The sequence below is a fragment of the Mustela nivalis genome (genome assembly GCF_964662115.1).
Source record: "Mustela nivalis genome assembly, chromosome: 8".
Classification (NCBI taxonomy): domain Eukaryota; kingdom Metazoa; phylum Chordata; class Mammalia; order Carnivora; family Mustelidae; genus Mustela; species Mustela nivalis.
This window is the reverse complement of record NC_139027.1, coordinates 28,692,502-28,713,651: the sequence shown is the minus strand read 5'-3', so window position 1 is coordinate 28,713,651 and position 21,150 is coordinate 28,692,502. Positions and strand designations below refer to the sequence as shown.

Genomic DNA, 21,150 nt, shown 5'->3' with positions numbered 1-21,150 from the left:
CCTTATGGGGATTCTTACTTCTCCCCACTTGAATGATATCAGGCAATATCAACATTTGGATTTGTCCATCTAATAGGTGAAAAATGAGGTCTAATTTTTATTTTATGGCATCTGTAACTATGAGAGAAGTCAAACAACTTTGAGTAGCAAAACTGCGGACCGCCTCTAGTTTAATGCCAATGGATGATGAGTCTATAAACTTTGCTTCATTGTTTCTTGTAAGGCAAAGCATCTACTTTTCTCATCCACCTGCTGATACCTTCTGTTGTTGAACCTTGCCTCCAAAAGGATGAAAAGAAATCAGTGTGGCAATCCCTCCCGTCTGCCCCCTCCCTCGTCTCCCCCAGGAGTTTCATTTTCTAGATCATTCATTCCCTTGGGAAACGAAGGTGATACAGGTTTGTGGATGGTATCTTATATAGAAAATGGTACATCTCCAACCCCTAGCTTTGGTGGTGGGAAATGTCAATTTAGCACAACCAAGATGATAGGAAGTTAAACTTGACTATGGTACTGTGACCAAAGCTGAATTTCCCTTAGCTTGTTTATTGGTATTCACTTGAAAGAAACACACACGCACACACACGCACACACACGCACACACACGCGCACACACACACCTCAGACTGCTTTTTGAAATCAAATACATTTCCTGCCTTCTTCTTTCCTCCGTGCTCTTACGACCAGCCTATTTATAGCCCAGGAAAGGAAAAAGCTCCAGGGGAGGCAGGAAAACTAAGTTCAGAAAGAATAGGAGGAAGTGTGCCTGCCATGTAGCCAAACAACCTTTAATTCATTGAGCTCAAAGCTTAGCAGCTTCACTGTCGTCCTGAGGCGTAAACAGCTTGCAAATTTGAAATTTTTTCCTCTTCCCACTTTGGACCAGTGCTGGGGCAGTGGAGGTGATGGCAGCGTTTTAGAAGACAGGACAGAAATCTCTAAGACTTTGCATGCATGGAAGAGACGCTCGGGAGGGGTTGGAGAAGCGGAAAGAGATAGTTCAACAGAGGAATAAGCTGGAAAAGAGTCCACATCTGTGAGTGAAGGTAAGTGTCATTTTTAAGACCAACCATTGCTGTGTCTACATGCGTATCGGGAGCAACGGGTGTCAAACAGAGACAGTGTGTATCCTGTGAGGGCACGGCCTCACGAAGAGCTCAGAAGCTTGCTTCTATTTCTGAAGAAATGCAGAAACCAGTCTCCATCATGACTTCTTCAGTTTTTAACAATGATAATTTTTTTTTTTTTGAAATCGTAGTTGTTTCCTTAAGATAGCTTTAAAGTATTCTTCTGCTTCATCATCACCAGGGAGAAAATAGTATAAATAATTTTACTAAAGATCATTTTTGAAAAATAATTTCTTGAGTTTGTCTGTCCAGTCCTTTCAAATCGCTGCTTAATAATCTGTGTACCATTCCTTCCATCACTCCTGGCTTAGAATACATTTAAATTGGCTCGCAAGCAAACATAGTCAACTTTAGAAAAGTTGCTTTAATTAAAAGTTAAATTTGGCAGAAAAGTAAGCAGAGAGAAAGTTGTTGTTGTTGTTGTTGTTTTTAATACAGAGCTTCTTTTCCTGGACATTCATTTTCAGACAAAGGAGAACCTTCCAGAAGCACCAAAAACATCACTGACCAGCTCCAGTGATAGAAACTGTTCGCAATAACTATTTACATTTAAGTGGTGATTTCAAAACATTTGTGTCGCATACATTTTCTGAGTGACCTGAAAATTGCCCCCGGGTTTGGAAGAAGAAAGGTGGAAAGGGTTAAATCCAAGAACAGTCAGATGCTGCCCACAAAAACTTGGAAAGCTCCTTAGGGACATTCTAAATTCTTTTAACATTCCTTGCCATCAAACAAGTACGTTTATTTACATGATGCACCGTATTTGCATCCACTGCTGAGAATACCCACGTTTGTGTCCTGGCGGAACTTGATTAATGTTGTCACAAGGACAACAAAAGAATATGTTTCTTGTGGTCTGTTGACAAGAAAGAGCAGAAGGAAACGTGTTGCTGTTATTTTGCCTTATCCCAGTTTGAGATTGGTATGTTTAGAATCTGTCACAAGGAGATAGCAAAGCTGGGAGCCAGCAAGGCTGAGGTCACCAGATTGTGACTGGGAGAGGACGCCAGGACACGGATCTCTCTCCACATGGAGTCCGCTGGCTGCTCTCTTTCCTAGGAGAATTTAAGGGCTATTTTTTTTTTTAATTAGAATATTAGAATTCATTCCTTGGAAACTGTAGTCAAGCGTGGTATTTTTTTTTTTTTAAGATTTTTATTTATATATTTGACAGGCAGAGATCACAAGTAGGCAGAGAGGCAGGCAGAGAGAGAGGAGGAAGCAGGCTCCCTGCTGAGCAGAGAGCCCGATGTGGGACTCAATCCCAGGACTGTGGGATCATGACCTGAGCTGAAGGCAGAGGCTTTAACCCGCTGAGCCACCCAGGCGCCCCAAGTGTGGTATTCTTGACTAGGGAGAACAGTTTTCTTCCTTGAACTTCAACTGTACAAAGAAAGAGGGAAATAAAATTAATCTGGATAAATATGGTAGATCTGAAGAGACAAACTCTTAGCATGCATTTCCAAGACATTCCTGTGCTGCAAAGTTATTTCTGAATCTGTTTTCTTTCAATTCTGCAAAGTGAAGCCCCAGGTAACGTCTTTAATTGCCCCTCCACGTGGGTCTAGTGATAGAGATGGTGCTGACGGTGATCTTCATTTCTGGGAACGTTGAACTCCCTGCTCTTAACGGTTTCAAAACAACTTTCTCATCTGACACATTTGTATATTTACATTACGAGAATAAAAATGGTTTAAATACTGTTGAAGGTTTAAATAATAGAGAAAATTTGGCATTATGCTTTTTATTCTAAAAGTGTATATTTTTTTCACTTTTAGAAACCTTATGGTGGGTCATTGGTTTCTGGAGGCCCCACAGATGATTATAAATATATTCATGAAATCCCAGTCATTTAAAATAGATTTGGGGGGAGGATTGTTGAATCGTTTCACTGGTTTCTTGATGTAATTTCAAGCTCCTCAGACTATTTGAAGGTAGAGTTACCCAATTTTTTGAAAAAAAAAAAAAAAAAAGTCAACTTTTTTTAGGTTTTCTGTTAAATAGAGATGTATCGCTTGGCTTCCAACGTGACTCTTATGATTGCTCTGTGTATATAGGTCTCATGATAGAGCCACCTCTGGCCCTCCCATTTAAATACAGGGGAAATCAGATTATTGAAGAGATAGTGCGAAGTGTTGAGAGCCGGCAAAGTCACTGCATGTGATGCACAATTTGTGGGATGTGTTGGTGTGGAGTGTGGGGAGAAGCATGCTAAGGCCAAGCGGCCGCACCTACCTGGCCAGGTGCCGTGGAGGGGGTCCCATTATGGTTTTAGTTTGTCTGTGATAAGTGGTCTCTGGAGGTTTTCTCATCCCCCCCATACCCCTATGTGACAGGTTAACAACAGCATATTGATTGAGTTTTCCTCCTTATCCGGCAATCTTTACCTTTGCTAACTCAGCATTTACTCAGAGAAAGGGAATTATGTAAGACACAAAGCCCCTGACACCAACTTCTTGATTCGTATTAACTAAATGAACGATGTAGATGGTGGGTACTGGGTAAATCCTAGTCCAGGCGGGCTTCCTGGAGTTCTGAGGCTGAGTTGACTTGCAGGGCAGAACAGCTGATGACAAAAGAGACAAGCGTGTCCAGAACAGGATTGGAGCTGTGTATGTGGGCCTCTGCGCAGGCCAGTGGGACAGCAATATTGTTGGTGTACCCAAGGAAGAGGACTGCCAGACAGAAAACAGGATTCCCAGTTAAATGAGTTAAATGTGAATTTCAGCTAGACAATGAACTTTTTAAAGTATATCTCTGTCCTATTGCACAGGGGTGTGTATGTGTATGTGTGTGTGTGTGCGTGTGTGTGTGTGTGTGTAGCCACTGCACGGGACATACATGTTCAAAAATATTATTTGTTGTTTATCTGAAATTCACACATACGTGGGTGTCCTCTGCTTTAATTTCCTAAATCAGGCAACCATAGTAGGAAGCTGTGCATCAACCGTTGGCGGGGGCTGAGGCAGTGAGCATATGGGGCCAGAGAGAGGCATCTGGAGGGGGTTCGGGGTCAGACTGGTGTGACTGTGATGCCGGACAGAGGAGTTTAGAATCTAATTTAAAGCCACTGGGAAGCCATTGCGGGGCTTTGGAAAGGGAAATGACATCAATAGAATTTGCCTGTTCAAGACAGGACCTGGTGGGGCAGAGAGAGCAGGTTGCCAAGGCCTGGGCTCTGGTGACCGCAGAGAGATGGAAACCAGATGGAGACGCATTAGAGAACAAATCGACATGTTTCGTCAACTAATCGGTGATGGTTACAGGAGGAGAGGAAGCATCAGAGAGGATGTTGTGTTTCGGGTTACGTTTCTATGCTAAGAAATAGCCAGTCAGAGGGATAGCCGCAGGTCAGGGAGTGAGGCGGGGAGATGAGGATTTGGGTTGTAGAAGTCTTAACTTTGATGCCCTGATGGAACAGCCAGGTAGAAATCCTAAGTGAGCAGTTGGAAATGGGAAACAGCTTAGGAGGAAGGAGAGAAGCAGAAGAGATCACAACGGGCCAGCCCTGATTGGGCATTTCCTTCATGCCAAGACTTTTCTGTGATGCTCCCAGCCGCCCAGGGGCAGGCTCCATCACCAGCCACCTTTTATAAAAGAGGAAATGGAGGTTCGGAGAGGTTAAGTAATCTGTCCATGACTCCTTAGCTAGCGAGAGAGTGAAAAGCAGGTGCGTAGGAGGCCCAAGCCAGCAATCAGCTCTGAATTCCCCTTCTGCCTCTGCACGGATCTAAAGGCACCAATTGTTCATGCTGTCACCCGATTTTTAGCTGGATTCCTGGTCTTTAATTTGTTTCTAACTGGTAGCTCTCAGAATTCTGCACCTTTTGGTTCATCTCCCCCAAAAGGGAAACGTGTATACTCGGAGAATTGCGTATTTCTTTACTTTCATGGTTATTTATTTCCAAAATTGATTTTACCTTCCGTGCCTCGTGTTTTACTTTTCCTTGCTTATCAGATGAGTAATTATGCCAAAAACAGGCCTTCGAGTGTTAAAAAACAACAACAACAAACTCCTTTCTCTGTCCCCGGCTGTCCTCTAGTGGCCGTCCTAGGTAACGACGCCCAGGCCAGGCAGGGACAGCGCTGGCCCCGTCTAACACCGTCCAGCAGCAAGCTTGTTAGGAAACCAAGAGTTCACAGAATCCCTGCAGAAACATCTGTGAGTTCCTAAATGGTTTGGAGCCTCGTTGTGCTAGGAGATTCTGGAAAAGGTCTTCGTGGAATTATATACCCCCTACAGTTGGTTGGCCTGAAGGGTCTTTTGAATAGATACATTTCAGATTTACCTTAAACTTTGTAACCGTGAAAAATATGTCACTTCTTTATCTTGTTAGGAGGACACATATTATCAAGTTTGGTTATTAAGCTTTTAATTCACATAGGTGCTTTAATTGTTAAGAAAGTTTCCTAGGCCTTTTATTCTAAGATACACAGTATAGTTTTTAGTCAAAAGTGAGTAATCTCCCTTTTAGGAATATATCCTAAGGACATATTCACAGATTGAGACCAAAATGTATGTGAAAGAATGCATATCTATTTGTAATGGACACATTTTGGACAAATATACAAAATGAGGAAATTGTCAAATAGTGTTCCACAATGTGGAATTTCACATAGCCATTAATTAAAATAGTTAATGTTTTTAGTAAATGTTAAGTGAAAAAGAAGGCAAAACATTATATACATGGTGCGAACTCATTTACCTAACAATTGTATATGTTTATATGAAAATTAGTTACCTAAAATTTTACATATCAAAATATTAGCAATAGAATCTCTCCTTGGTGGGATAATGGGGATTTTCATTTTCTACTTTGTTTCCAGGATAAACATGTTCTTCAAGATAAGCATGCACTAACTACTCTTATAATCAGGAACAAAACCAGTGTGTTTTAGAAAAAGTGGAGAGTTAAGTCCCAGGGTTGATTTCTTGCTGTCATGGCTGACAATAACATCTGAGCTAATTCAGCCCCATTTACGGCCCCTTTGCCCAGTAAAGAGCTGTATCCTGTTTGTGACAGCATAATTCATTGTAATGGAAAAGATTATGATGCACTAGCCTGGTCTGTGACTTCACTATATTCATCAGCAACAGGAAACAAAGACACACACTTTTTTTTTTCATAATTGTTTTAGTAATAATTGACAATTGGAGGAAATGAATGGCAGAAAACAATTATGGGCAGACAAGATGGTCAGCAGATCGGACTGGGAAATGCAAAGGAGCCGGTCTCAATTTTATTCCTGCAACAATTTCAGAACATTACAAAGATGTCATTGTTTTGTTTTCAATCCACTCCTGAAATCACTGTTGTTTTTACCAGCAGTTACACAATTCTTTGCTGGCAGCAGTGACACCTCCCCCCCCCCGTATGCTTTTGATTCAGTAATCTGGTAATCCTACATCAGGGTTTTGTACTGAACTTTTTGTGTATATCAACACTTGGAGTCAGTGTGAACTTTTCCGTGTGTGTGTGTGTCTGCTAACAGTGCTTCTCTAATAATAAACTTGCCATTGGTTGTCCATACCTAAAACTCTAAAAGCTTTATTTTTCTATTAAATGTAAAAATATCAAATTCATAGTTCTATTTTCCATGAAAGGATGCCTGGTCTTCCTTTTACAAGCAGCGGCTGGGGGAACAAACAATAGAAACTCAAAGCAAGTGAATTCTTGATTCACTTGCTAGTGGGATGGGCACAGTTAGCAACCACAGAGCCGAAATGAAGGCTGCAGTATCGATTAGGAAAGAGCGAAGGAAGACGGGTGTTACATATACTACAGTAACATTTCTCTTCCCTAGTGGCATGTGCCCGTAGTGTAATGTCACTGTCAGGTTGAGTACTCTTAAAAGTCTTTGGGTGGATCGGAAGGGAGACAAAACTTAAGAGACTCTTAATCTCACAAAACACTTGAGGGTTGCTGGGGGGAGGGAGAGGGTGGCTGGGTTATGGACACTGGGGAGGGTATGTGCTATGGCGAGTGCTATGAAGGGTGTAAACCTGGTGATTCACAGACCTGTACTCCTGAAACAAATAATACATCATATGTTAATAAAAAATAATGAAGTACATTCTTTGGGTGGAGAAACTAAACACACAGGGCATGCTTTCACTTTTATCCCAAGTCAGATTCTCCTCTGGTTAGCCTGATTGGAAGCACAGTTCTGCAGCAGCTCTGGCTTCCAATCTTAAAGACCACTTATAGGCCTTGCTGTTTGTTGTGAAAGCTTCTAGACCAGGGCTGTCCAGTAGAAATCAAATGTGAGCCACAAATGTCATTCTGTATTTTCCAGTCACCACATTTAAAAGAAAAAGAAAGAAAGAAAGAAAGAAAGAAAGAAAGAAAGAAAGAAACTAAGAAAAGAAACGGAATTAATTTTTTAAAGAGCTTATTTATTTTTGAGAGAGAGAGAGCAAGAGCATGAGCATGGAGAGAGAGAGAATCTCAAGCAGATGTCACATTGAGCCACTCAAAACCAGGACCCTAAGATCACAACATGAGCAGAAATCAAGAGTTGGCCCCTTAACCACTGGAGCCATTCCGGTGCCCCCAATTAGAATTGGTCTTTTAAATGTAGTTACAAGGGCGCCTGGGTAGCTCAGTGGGTTAAGCTTCTGCCTCTGGCTCAGGTCATGGTCTCAGGGTCCTGGGATCAAGCCCAGTTTGGGCTCTCTGCTCAGCAGCAAACCCGTCTCCCCGCCATCTCTCTGCCTGCCTCTCTACCTACTTGTGATCTCTCTGTGTCAAATAAATAAACAAAATCTTTTTTAAAAATGTAGTTATATAATCCAACATATCAAAACATCATCATTTTGACACATAATCAATATAAAAGATTATTAGTGGGATAGTCTACTTTTTTTTTTGGACCAAGTCTTTGACATCAGGTTAGTGTATTTTACTCTTAGCACAGATCCCCATTGGGACGAGGCTCATGATAGTGGATTCAGCAGATCTGAACAGAAGAGTTAGAGTTATATCAATAGCATGTGAAGCTTGGTCTGTGAGATCCTACTATCTGTTCAGGACTCAGTCTTCTCCTTTGTGATCGATTCTGCTGGCCACTCTTACAGGAATCAGCTAAAACTGAAGGACCGAGAAGCAAGCAAAATCTTGGCAGTTTTTGAGTTTCTTCCTTTAGAACAATTCAGCTGTTCATTTAGACCATGTAACTAATGGATGCCCCAATTAAGAAGAGGGTAATAGAGGTTAAAAAGTTCCCCGTTTTTGAAATCTGGGTTACATGGTGGTAAGAAGCCCTACTTTTTAATGTTTTCAGGTGAGCTTAGGCGTAGGAATAGATTTCATTACACAACCTAAGACGTATTTCCAGGAAGCATTATAAATATTGTGTTTCTAATAATGCATACAATTTAGTACAAAGAAAGAAACCTTTAGAAATTCGTGCACGCAAGCGCGCACACACACACACACACACACACACACTCCTTCTAACATTGTGATCACTTGCTGATGTCTTTTCGGCATTCTGCATTGTCTTATTTCAAGAGTAGGAAGTAAGCTTCAATAATCTTGTATAACTCTGATGCCCTGGGGACTCGCATGCCAGTCAGCTGGAGCGATAAATATAGCTGTGTGTGCTAAATATGGGGATACAAAAATAGAGCCGGTGGAAGTGGATCAAACTAAAGGACTCTGTAGGTTCTTGTGGCCCCGCCCATGGCGGAGAGCTGGAGACGAGAGCCCCGAAGTCCTGGCAAAGAGTCCCAGTCCCCTGGTCCCCTCAGAGTTTGGGTTCATTTCTTATTCTATGAGGGTCTGTTTATAAGAGCTAGATTGAAAGCAGTCAGAAAACCCAAAAATCAAAATAAAATATAAAGACATTTATATTGTAAATAATGACCATCTATGGCGTGATTTACAAATTGGTAGTGCTCCAAAAGCCTGTTTGTAAGAATTTTCTTGGCCCTCTGAATTCACTTTCCATTTTCCCCACTGAAACAAAGTCATAAAAAAAAAAAAAAAAGAAAGAAACAAAGTCATAAATAGTGATGGGGTATGTGCATCTAAAATACTGTGTACTGGGGCGCCTGGGTGGCATAGTTGGATAAGGGTCTGCCTTCGGCTCAGGTCATGATCTCAGGGTCCGGGAATCGAGTCCCACGTCAGACTCCTTGCTCAGCATGGAGTCGGCTTCTCCCTCTGCTTGCAGCTCCCCCTGCTTGTGCGTGCTCTCTCTCTCTTTGACAAATAAACAAACAAAATCTTTAAAAAATAAATAAATAAAATAAAAATGAAATACTGTGTACTTACAATGAAATTGTTACAATATATTTATATTCACAATATATTACAGTAAATTATTATTCGTTATTAAATCATGATTAATATAAATCTCTTATATATTATACGTTTTATATTTATAATTTTTATAAATCTGTATTAGCTAAATTATTACAATGCATTGATCATGAAATGCAGTTACTAATATATCACTTCTACATGAGTATATTACATAATACATTAATAATATGTTAATAATTACATTCCATTAATAGATTAATAACCTATGAATAATTAAAACAAAAAAAGAATATGTAGAATCAAAGCACACGTCACCTTATATCCGAAGCAACAAACACTGGTAGAGAAGGTAGCAAGTGCCAGGTGTCCCACTGAGTGTGGGAACAAGTGTAAAAGATACCTATTTTGTCCCTTAATGTCGGCAGGAAAGCAAAAATTCACTGAAGAATGAGAAAACAGGTGGAATTCTTTTCTAAGGAAGCTGCCTTACCTCTGTGACCTGCCGGTGGAGATGGCCTTTTCATTTGCATGTCTGAACCTTAGATTTGCCCGTTCCTTATGGATGAAGTATGTCTAGCGCTGCGTTTGGTGTGTAGCCATAATTAGGATCTTTTTTTGTTCCCAAATAGGGTGAGGTTTTCCTAAGTAACATTTGGTAGAAAGGAAGGTGGAGAGAAAGTTGCAGTGAAGGAGATTATGTGGGCCCATGAGACCGAGATCGGGTCCAATGGCTCAGTTCTGCAGAGGGAAAACGGAGGCAGAGCCCTAGGGACCCTGCATCTTTGTTTCCCCTGCAGTCTCCAGGGTGGCAAAGAGGAGGGGAGCGAGGCTTGTGCAGCCGGTCTCTGCACCTAGAGGGCACTTTCTGACTCTGTTTTCTGCATGAGCTGCTCATGCGTGCCATGAGCTCTTGGATCTTGCGGATAGGACCATGGCTTTTTCTCATCACCAGTAAATGAAGAGTGTGTGACAAAGTGAGACATTAACTGCCCTTCGGGCAAGGTCAAGAGCCACTGGTTGGTTTCACAAGTCAACAAGAGAATTCAAGGACATGCAGGTGAGTGGAGATGACGTCTGTAGCTCAAGAACAGGAGCCTCGTCCAGGAGGATCAAGTATGCCTGTGACCTCTCTCTTTTAGAACGTCTTCCTGTCCTTCCTTCTGGTTGGGACCTGGGGCTGTCTCCCTGGGCAGGGAGGTTGGCCAACAGAGACCAAGGGTGGGTGCTGTGCCATGTGCTGCTCAAAGAGGCAGGCCACGGCTGGGACATGCACATCTGTGTTTCCTGTATCTGAAACGACCCCTAACCCTCCTGTCTGATAAATCCATCCTCTCTCTCAATTTCTTTGGATTCTAGGACGTTTTCTTTAAAACTTTCACGTTTCTCTTTGCTGTGGAAACTGACCCAGACTACCTAAATCTGCTGCCCTCATGAGTTACCCATCTGAATTCTCAGATTCTACCACTGAAGCTTTCAATGTGTCTTCTGGCACATAACACCTTTGTTTTCTCATTTCTCTTTCAAGATTTTTAAACACATTAAATCAGCCACTCTGTCCCTAACTCCACTGAAAGTATAATGTCAGAAACTTTCTCAATGATGCAGGAAATAATCTCTTTCCACTTTTATTCCTCTCGACCCCTGCACCATTTAATATCCTAAAGTTGTCCTCTATTGAAATCTGAGATGCCACATTGTTCCTGTTTTCTTTCAATCCTGACGAGTGTTTTCTTTTTTCTTTGCCCTCAAACGCAGCCATTTACCAGAGATCCTTTTCTCTCTAAATCCTTTCTCCCTCAGAGAGCTCGTTCATGGCTTCCATATGTAAAGAACTCTGAACTCGCTTCTCTGGCTTTAAGGGGATTGTCGCCTGCATTCTAGGACCAGGTGTTGGTCCGTATGTTTCTACTCGATGTTCCTTCATCACTTCAAACTTAGCACGTCCAGGATAAAAATCTTAACCCTTCTTCCCTCAGCTACACAGCCACCCTGTGTTCTTTCCTTTGAGCTACGCAGCTGCCCTGTGTTCTTTCCTTTGACCGTGACATCATCCCATCTGGGTTGGAGCCATCTTTCCTCCATCTTGTTCTTCACCTCCTGGTAACCCGGTAGATTATCCTTCCTGCTGAATGTGTCTCACATTCAGCTCCTCCCTTCCTGTCACCAATGCTTCTCTTCTTCGTCCTTTTTACCTAAACCCGGGACTTTGTCAGTCGCCGACCAGCTGATTGCCTTCCCTCGGGCTCTCCCATTCCCCCACACTCACCTCTCCACACTCGTGAGAGCATGATCTGTCTCGGAGGGTGTTACCCTTTGTGAAGTTAACATTTGTTAAGTTGGAGCCTTCAGAGTTGCTGGATGGTGAGCAAAACAGAAGGCCACAACAGAAACTGAAATAGATTTACTATTCACAGGTTCTGGGGGAAGCGCGCCGCATACCTTGAGGGGCTAAACAAGGAGGTCAAGGTGGGGTGCAGGCACAGGACCTGAGCACACGCCTTTGCCAGAGGCTGTGGTTGGCCTGCTTTGGGGTTCCTGGGCTAAGGCCTGATCGGCCGATTCAAACCACAAAGTGTGGATTTTGGTAAGTTCCACCAGGTCTTACCTAAGGATAGCAGGAGGGAAGGCCCTAGGAGGTGGGGGAGACTATTGATCACAAGGGTCTTTAGAGAAGTCCTATCAGGAACTGATGTTAACCTGTCGCTCTGCAGGCTGTTATCTAGGGAAGGCCCTTACGTGAGGGGCTGGTGTCCATTAGCTAAGCTCTTGACACAAGGCTGCACACGGCCTGGGCTCTTAGCCAAGGCTCAGGGAATGGAAATACATTCAGCAGAGCTACATTGGTTATAAGAAAACATGTACGTCATGGAAACACAAGTAATGAAGTGGAGAATGGCAGGGGCCTCTCTCCAGAAACTTGATGACCAGAGCTGAAGGCCATGAATTCTGGAACATGATGGTTTCTGCCCCATTCCTCAGAGGCTCTGCTCACCTCCTCCCACCCCGGCTGCTCTTTCTGTCTCGACTTCACCAAGCCCAGCATGGAGGACGTCCATCTGCTCTTCATTTGAAGGTTCTTTTTATTCAAGCGCTGATCGAAATGGAGACATCTCTTGCTTTCCACTCCAAATTCTTTTTAGAAAGAATCTGACTATCAGACTGGCCTAAACTTGCCTCAGGTGTCCATTCCTCGTCTAGTCCTGTATAACCTTGAGAGGCGAGTCCCGGGACGAATCCAGAGGGTGGGGGCCGTTTTCAGAAGAGAGGCTCGTGCTTGTGAAGCTGAGTCTTACACACCTGGCCATCGGGCAGAATAGAGCATTTTATTTTTTTTTCCTTTTCTCTGCCAGACCCTAGCCAACAATGCGTCTCCTAACTTTGCCTCTTCCGACGTGTTATAACATGCTCTCTATCACAAGATGTTTTGTGATATTTCTTTCATTCAGTCGTTAGATGCCTGGTTGGTTCCTCTTCCAGGAGTTTCTTCTCTCATCCACTTACTTATAAATTCCTGGAGGTATAAGGCATAAGAGCGTCACTGGGCCTGGGACCATCCATATGCTGGTTATCATGTATATAAAGAGAAAAAAAATTTTAAGAAGAGTGTGGGAAGAGTTGATCTTATTTTTCTTCTCTATGCTTTTCTATACCTTTCAGATCCCTTGTGGTGAACATGAGTTTTGAAATCACACACATCCAAAGAAACACAAGTCACTTTTCAAAAACCATAACTATTCCAAATAGGAGCCAGTCGATCCCTGATACCTCGACGTAAAGTTGGGTTATCTGTTGACTTTTCTAAGCTGGGTTAGGCATATAATCCTGTAATTTAGGAATATCATGTGGGAAGAGGAATAGTTTTGAAATCCGGAGCACAAGACTGGGAAGGGTGGCCTAGGTAAAGAGCCTGGAGGAGGCCTGGCCCACAGGGACCACCAAAGAGGGTTGAGTATGATGAAGAGTGAAAGTATATTGTACAGACCTGGAGTTTTCTGCTAAAGGAGGGTGTAACACAAACATTTAACTCCTCTTCTGCTTTCTGAGATCCATTCAAAGAGCTCACAGGGCTTGGTGTGTTGTTTTGTTTTTAAGTCATAAATAAGTCATAAGACAGTATTTAGAAAGCTAGAAAACAGACAGTTGATCACTAATTCAACAATAGAAATCAGAAAATTCATTCATTTTGCACCAGAGCACACGTGCACGACCCAGGAACTAGTTGCACCAGCCACCCCTGAAATTAATTGTAGGTGAAAATGAGGCCAATTTGAAGACTGGTTTGAAATCTTTGTAAAAAGTGGCTAGCTTGGGGGGCACCTGGGTGGCTCAGTCTGGGAAGCGTCTGCCTTTGGTTCAGGGCATGATCCCGGGGTCCTGGGATGGAGCCCTGTGTTGGGCTCCCTGCTCAGCTGGGAGTCTGCTTCTCTCTCTCCCTCTGCAACTGCCCCTGCACGTGCACACTCTCTCTCTCAAATAAATAAATACAATCTTCAAAAAAAAAAAAAAAAAAAGGGTTAGCTGGGGATGCCTGGGCTACTCAGTCAGTTAAGCATCTGTCTTTGGCTCATGATCCTAGGGTCCTGGGATAGAGCCTCAAGCCCTGTGTCAGGCACTTCCCTGTTCAGCAGAAAACCTGCTTCTCCCTCTGCCTGCTGCTACCCCTGCTGTGCTCATGCTTGCTTTCTCTCTCTCTGACAAACAAATAAATAAAATCTTAAAAAAATAAATAAATAAAAGCACTTTGGATAGGGCCCAGCTGAGGGCAGGCATTTTTTTTTATAGCTGAAACTAGAGAATTAGTTGAAGGCCGACACCAACCCTCTACTCCCCCTCATCTCCTAGAATGGTAGAGGCCAAGCAGATAATGTGAGTGCCAATGGGTTCTAGGTTTTGCGTCTTAAGATTTGGCCACTGAAAAGGATGTTCTCGCTCCATGTCTGAAAAGCCTGGGGCAGGGACTCATAGTTTAGGGAATCATCTGCCTGAATCTAGTCAGATGTTCATCCCTGAAACACTCAACTGTGGTCAGAGCAAGAGAAGTATTAAGACTACTCCCCTTCACAGGGCGCCCTGGTGGCTCAGCGGGTTAAAGCTTCTGCCTTCGGCCCAGGTCATGATCCCAGGGTCCTGGGATCGAGCCCCGCATTGGGCTCTCTGCTCAGTGCAGAGTCTGCTTCTCTCTCTCTCTCTGCCTGCCTCTCTGCCTACTTGTGTTCTCTGTCAAATAAATAAAATCTTTTTTTTTTTTTTAAAAAAAGACTACTCCCCTTCGGATCACACGCGCCATCACACGCGCCCATCCCTGGACCAGTGAACACTGCCCCAAATACCAAAGCCGTCCCAAAGGTAGGAGGGGCAGAAGAGATTGTCACTAAGAGTGGGCACGTTGGGCCCATCAAAGATGTCAGCTGAAACTCCGTGGCCTCCTCTGCAGGCGATGGTGTTATGCAGGCAAAGGTGCTATAAAGCCTGAAAGCCGTCTTACCAGTTGTAGGAAATGAATACACTTTGCATTCCCACAATATAATACGGGTTTCAAAGTACATCATTTTATTAGCTTTCCATAAAGACCTATGAGACAGATAGTGTCATTTCCACTTTCTTGATGATTAGGGGGTCCTCTAATGGTAATGGTGTGGACTGGCTCACTATTGCTCAACGCGATTTTAAGGCAGAGCTGGTAGGAGAAACCCTGTTTTTTGGTCTTGTTTTGTTTCGTTTTCAGGAGTAGAAGTCAATGATTCATTGCTTACTTATATCGGACCGCGGGCAACAGGACAAGCGCCCTCCTCAATACCGCGGCACTCATTAGCCCATCCCCTGCCTACCTCCCCTCCAGCAGCCCTCGGCTTGTTGTCCATCATAAAGTCTTTTATGATTTGTCTGTCTTTTCTTCCTCTGATTCCAGTTCTATGGTAGCACCCCATCCGTGAGATTCCCAGACAACTGGGCAGGGAAGGATGTGTGGAGGTGCCTGCCATTCCGGGGCAGCGGGCTGTAGGGCAGACAGGTGTCGCTCGTCACCGAGGGTCTCCCCCACCGTCGCCTGCACGGCCTCCCCAACACGTGTCCAATCCGCAGAGGCCGGGAGGGCGCTGCCAAGTGCACAGAGCCAGAGGAGCCACGTGGCCTCCTTTTTTTGGAATAAGACTAAAGAAGTAACTTCTGGGAAGAATTTTCCATCTGTTTTCCAGATAAGATGGATTAGAACCATCTACCCTGTTTTGCAGATTGCATGAAAGGATGGATGAATTGTGCCGTCTGGCGTGGCCGTGTTGAGTTCACATGTGGCCGAAGAGTGCCGGCTCCGCCAGGCTGGGGAGGGCTCTGGACCTTCAGAAACCCTCTGGAGAGAGGAGCTCCAGGGTCCCCAGGGGAGCCCCCACGCCGGCGGAGGGCCTCACTGTAGGTAGGAAGGGTGGCCCCTTGCGGGATCCGCTGGGCACCTCCCTGAGCCTTGCATCTCCCCTCTGCTGAGGTCCTGGCAGACAAACACGCTGTCCACTCGCCGCTTGTCTTTGCCTCCCTGGCACTTCCCTCACCCTCTCCCCTCCCGACCAAGTCCATTCCCCTTCTTATTTTTGGTATAAAAAACTTTCCTTCCATGAATTTCAAGGCTTCAGAAAAGCAGTTTTAAAACGTTGAGGGGAGATATCTGATCTATTTTCTGTACACACACCCACATGCGTGCCCTGTGCCTGTGAGGCTGAACTGATTTAAAAATGAGTCCCTCCTTTCGCTTCTTATTTAATAAGAGTCTCTGCATTTTCATGGTGAGTTCAGCCAGGCTCGAATGCTCTGAAGAGTCAAGAGCATTATTTTCTCTTTGAGGTTCTTTTCCTCGCCTGTCCTGCTCCTTTTGGATTTTTCAAGTTTTCGTTATTCTTGGGTCTCCCCTCTAGTGTTCTGGAAGCTATGTCCTCTATTTCTTTTCTTGCATTTGCACATTAAAGACATCTTTTGATGTAACAAAGCCTAACGCTGATGTCTTCACATGGACAACTTCTTGCGAATAACACAAAGACCTTAGAAACCTCTGACTCTGATCTCATTCTCCCATCCGTCCGTCGTCTTATTACTGCTGAAAATTTTAGCTCCACTTTTTTCTCTTTCAAACAATTTTGTTGAGGCGTAATTGACGTATAATAAAAGGTGCCTATTGCAAGTATACTGTTTGCTGTCTTGACTCATGGCGGTACCCAGGAAGCTATCAGCACATCGAGATCACAAACAGTCACTTGAAAAAAGTAAACGGATCAGGGTCACACTCGAGTGTAACTGGCTGCTGTTTTACCAAGGTCTGCTTGCTTTCCATACCCCCATTTTACTTAGGAAGTTCTGTGGTTTCTGGATAGAATTAACTGTGATAATCACCATTCATCAAAGCCCGCTAGGCCTTGAGCCAAGTGCTTTACGGTGATTAATTTTCATTGCATTCTTCAGTGTCTTCAATTTTTAATTGTAAAAACAGCACAGGTTTATGATACATAAATGTATTCAATATCAAAAGTGAATAGTGTGAAAAAGGAAAAACTAGCAACTCTGGCCACCCTCTTGTTTTCTTCAGGGTGGATATTTGCTTGATATCATCATAGATATTTTCTACATATTTGAAAACATACCTGATTATGATAAAAATGGAACTAAACACATAGTGGAGGGTTCTTTCTGGCTTAAAACAATAATCATTTATACTTAGTGATTTTTGCAGCTTGCTTTTTCCACTTCTTACAGCAAAGCCATCTTCCCATTTAATCCTTTTACTGGCTGCATAATGTGTATAGCATTGAATTAATGCACTGTGATTATTTTTGGCAACCTACCTTTCTTTCTTTCTTTTTTGTAAGATTTTATTTATGTGTTTGACAGAGAGAGAAAGCACAAGCAGGAGGAAAGGCAGAGGGAGAGGGTGAAGCAGCTCCCTGCTGAGCAGAGAGCCCATGTGGGACTTGATCCAAGAACCCTGGGATCATGACTTGAGCTGAAGGCAGACACTTAACCAATTGAGCCACCCAGGCGCCCCTCAATCTCCCTTTCTTTTTAGGTTATTTTTGTTTTTCTGGTGTGATTACCAGTGTCTCACTGAGCTTGTTTTAACATTTATTTTTGTGTACTTGCTGAGTATTTTTATAGGAGAACATCCTGAAATACAACACATTATTCCCAACCGATATAGCCTCCTTTTGAGTTGGGTATTATCATTGGCTTTTTGCAATTGAGGAAGTTTATCCTGAAAGGGTTAAGCTTACTCAGTGGGTGAGTGGCTGATGGGGGAATGAGAATCCTGACATCCCAGTGTCCCAGCGTGTCCAAGTCCTCAACACTCAACAACACTGCCTCTCCTACTGGCTTGGAAAAATGGTTAAAAGAGAAAAAGGTTATTAATGTTGGAATTGTCAGGAGGATTAGTGGGGATTTTCAGCTAATGGTAGTTCCTATGGAATTCGAATACAGGACGTATTTCAAGCAATTTATATTTTCACCTGGCCCTTCAGCAAAGGAGGCTAATATGAGCCCTGACGGGCTATTTTTAGCAGGTTACTTTAAGCCCTCTGGGGGGTGGGGGTTGTGAAATAGCCTGTCCATCACAGGCAGCGTAGAATTACTTGCCCACTTTTGTGTTCTGAAGGAAAGGACACAGTCCATCTGGGCCAGTAAGTTGGGTCCGAAATGGGACTCGTGTTTATTTTACTTAATAAATGTGCTCTTGAATAATATGAGCTAAATTTTGCCATTGTTAATGCACCAGAGGTGCACACATTTCTTATAATCCTGCGACGAGTAGATTTCTAAAACAAAGAATGCTTTGGTAATGTGAACAAATTTTCCTAAATTTATGTTGACTGTAACTTAGTTTTTCTGAGGGCAAGGAACCTTATGCTTGGTCGCTTGTGTCTTAGAGTATGTTGGTGGCTGTAGCCATATCAGTTGGAAAATATATGCTGTGAAAAATATAGAAAAATGTTGCCTAACGTCTCATTCCAAAGCCCCAAACCAAATGTCATGGCAAAACCATATAATTTTGAAGAGGCGGTTTTAGAAAACTAGGAGGAGTAGAGCTGTAGACAGTGTGTACGCTTAGCCGTGTGTTTGGACAGCAGGGCCCATTCCTGTCTCTTGGAGACGATAGTGGGCTCTTCAGCTACTAAGACCAAAATCCAGAGCATAAAATCAAAACAAGGGAGTTTCTGACCCTTTTTTACACTAGCACTGCTGCGTTCTTTGAAAGTTCAGTGAATCATTTTTAGTCCGACATTCACATTTTCGTTCTTCATAACATATCCGTTCACGTTCACTCATAATTTTAAAAAATTAATCAGCAATTGATTCTGCAGTCGGAATGGGCTTGAGAGTTTATGGGATTTTTGGTGTGTGAAGATAATAAAGACTAGCTGGAGGGAAACAGGCTCCAACTTTTAACTTGGACACATTTCGAGTCGACATGATTAAAACATTTTGGTTTTAAAAACTTACTATTGCTTGTGAAAAGCCAGTCAATATCTTCAATATAAATGATGTAGTTAATATACCTGATGGAAAATAATTCTGGAAGGAAATTTTAATGCTTCTCAGATTAAAATCTTGATCCTCTAAGTTGATATTTACTGGTCTTCTTAAGGTCATTGATGTTTGCACTGATTTTAAGTTAGTTTTGGGAAAATAACTAAGACTGTATAGTGAAATGAGTAATTCTACAAACCCAATAGTCCCAGTTTTGGATATCTCTACCATGGAATGAAAAACACCAGAAACTAAAGGTATATGGGTGAGGATAATCAGTACAACATTTTATACTAGCACAAAACTGAGAACATGATGAATGTTCATTAATAGGGTGAATACAGTATGATATAACTATGCTGTGGAGAAGTATACAGCTATTGAAAAATAAAAGTTAAATCTCTGTTACTGACCATATACATGACCATGATATGATAAGGGAAAAAATAAAATACAGACTTTTATTTTTTAAAGATTTTATTTATTTATTTGACAGTCATAGATCACAAGTAGGCAGAGAGGCAGGCAGAGAGAGAGGAGGAAGCAGGCTGCCTGCGGAGCAGAGAGTCTGACGTGGGGCTTGATCCCAAGGACCCAAGCCAAAGGCAGAGGCTCTAACCCACTGAGCCACTCAGGCACCCCAAATACAAACTTTTTTTTAATGGAAAACTAGAACCTTATATATGCTCGTATATATGAGATACATTTTCCATAGGTGTATGTCATCTTGGCAAGATGGAAGTGGATAGGTTACTAAGTTTTTCTGTATGTCTATCTCTGTATCATTTGATTTGCTACAGTGAACATTATTGCTTTTTAAATGTATATATTTTATAAAGTACAAAGAGAAACGTAGGAGTCCTGCTTTCCCTATATTCCAAAAGGAAACAAGACTATTCTTCCATGTGATAAAGTAGTTAGTCTGACCGGTTACAATATAAATTTAAAAAGAATTTATAGGCATTCAGTACCTGTCAAATACCACGTAGGCTAGTATTGTTCAGCTGTTTTAGCCTGCATGCGCCTGCATTGATTTCTCACTACCATGTGTTTATCTCCACCAGCCAAGAAGCTTTGCAAAGTTCCTACTTCCCACGGTTGTATTAAAGAAACAACACCCACTCTCAGTTCTGAGCCCTCCCCTCCACCTGCCCCTCAGTTTGAGAGTTTGGACACAGCATGCATCAATCTACTGCTTTTCATGAATAAGAATGGCAACACAAAGATGAGCCCTGAGAACAAAAACTCCCTGCTTAATTAAAACATGAAGGAGAACTGGAAATTTTCCTACTCCATTTTTATGTGTTTCTTAAAGTGTTTTCTTAGTTTACCCCTCTGATCTACAAATCAGAAAATCTGGTTGCAATACTATTGGAGCCTTATTACTCAGTAGGTTCTTGCTCTGTCTGTGGCTGCCTTTGTGCTCTCCAGGGCAGTCGTGATGAAGAATATCTTATCCAAAGGCTTTCTATACACAAAGGTTCTAAGTAATCCCAAGACTGCAGCCAAAAGTTGGAGCAAACACCGTGTAAGTAAATCATGGCGATGTTTAATGAAGTGTGTGATAAAGGTAATGATACTTTAGGAAAGGATATGGAAATGAAGTTAGAAGCTCAATCCTCACAGGTTTATAACCTAGGGATGGTGATGGTTGGATTAAAACGTGAGCAAGTAGTTTGGCACCAAGGACTGAGAAACAGGACTTGCAGTCAGCTAGCTGGGTTTGGATAATGGGATAGCTAGAATGAAGAGCGGAAGTGATCATGTAGAACCTGTAGAACATGGACATTGTTTAGAATTAGTACAGGTTTCCCCAGGTATTCAACAGTAGAGCATTCCTATGAAACCTTGTATAAGCCAAAATGGCATAAAGCAATAAAATAATTTATTTACATTAATAATTTATTATTAATTTATATGGGACTTTTAAAAAGATTTCATTTATTTATCTGACAGAGAGAGACACCATGAGAGAGGGAACATAAGCAGGGGGAGTAGGAGAGGGAGAAGCAGGCTTCCTGCAGAGCAGGGACCCCCCGCTATGTGGGCTCCATCCCAGGACCCTGGGATCCTGATCTGAGTGGAAGACAGATGCTTAAGGACTGAGCCACCCTGGCGCCCCTGTGTGGAAAAGTTTTTGAGCATGCCCACACTCCAAAAAATAACTTCTCTTAGACTTTTCTGCTATCACATCTTACTAATAGATGCACAAACTAAATCCACGAAAAGCACAGATGCTCACACAGTTGAAA

General features: G+C 42.7%; 1 protein-coding gene across 2 annotated transcripts in view; it reads left to right on the top strand.

The window, feature by feature from the left end:
• Positions 1-761: 761 nt before the first annotated feature.
• RASGRP3 (RAS guanyl releasing protein 3) overlaps positions 762-21,150 on the top strand; it is a 106,359-nt gene continuing 85,970 nt past the window's right edge. For both annotated transcript variants that reach the window (XM_082745546.1, XM_082745549.1), the window contains exon 1: positions 762-1,046. The gene's annotated coding sequence lies outside the window, so the exon portion shown is untranslated. The remainder of the gene's footprint in view (positions 1,047-21,150) is intronic.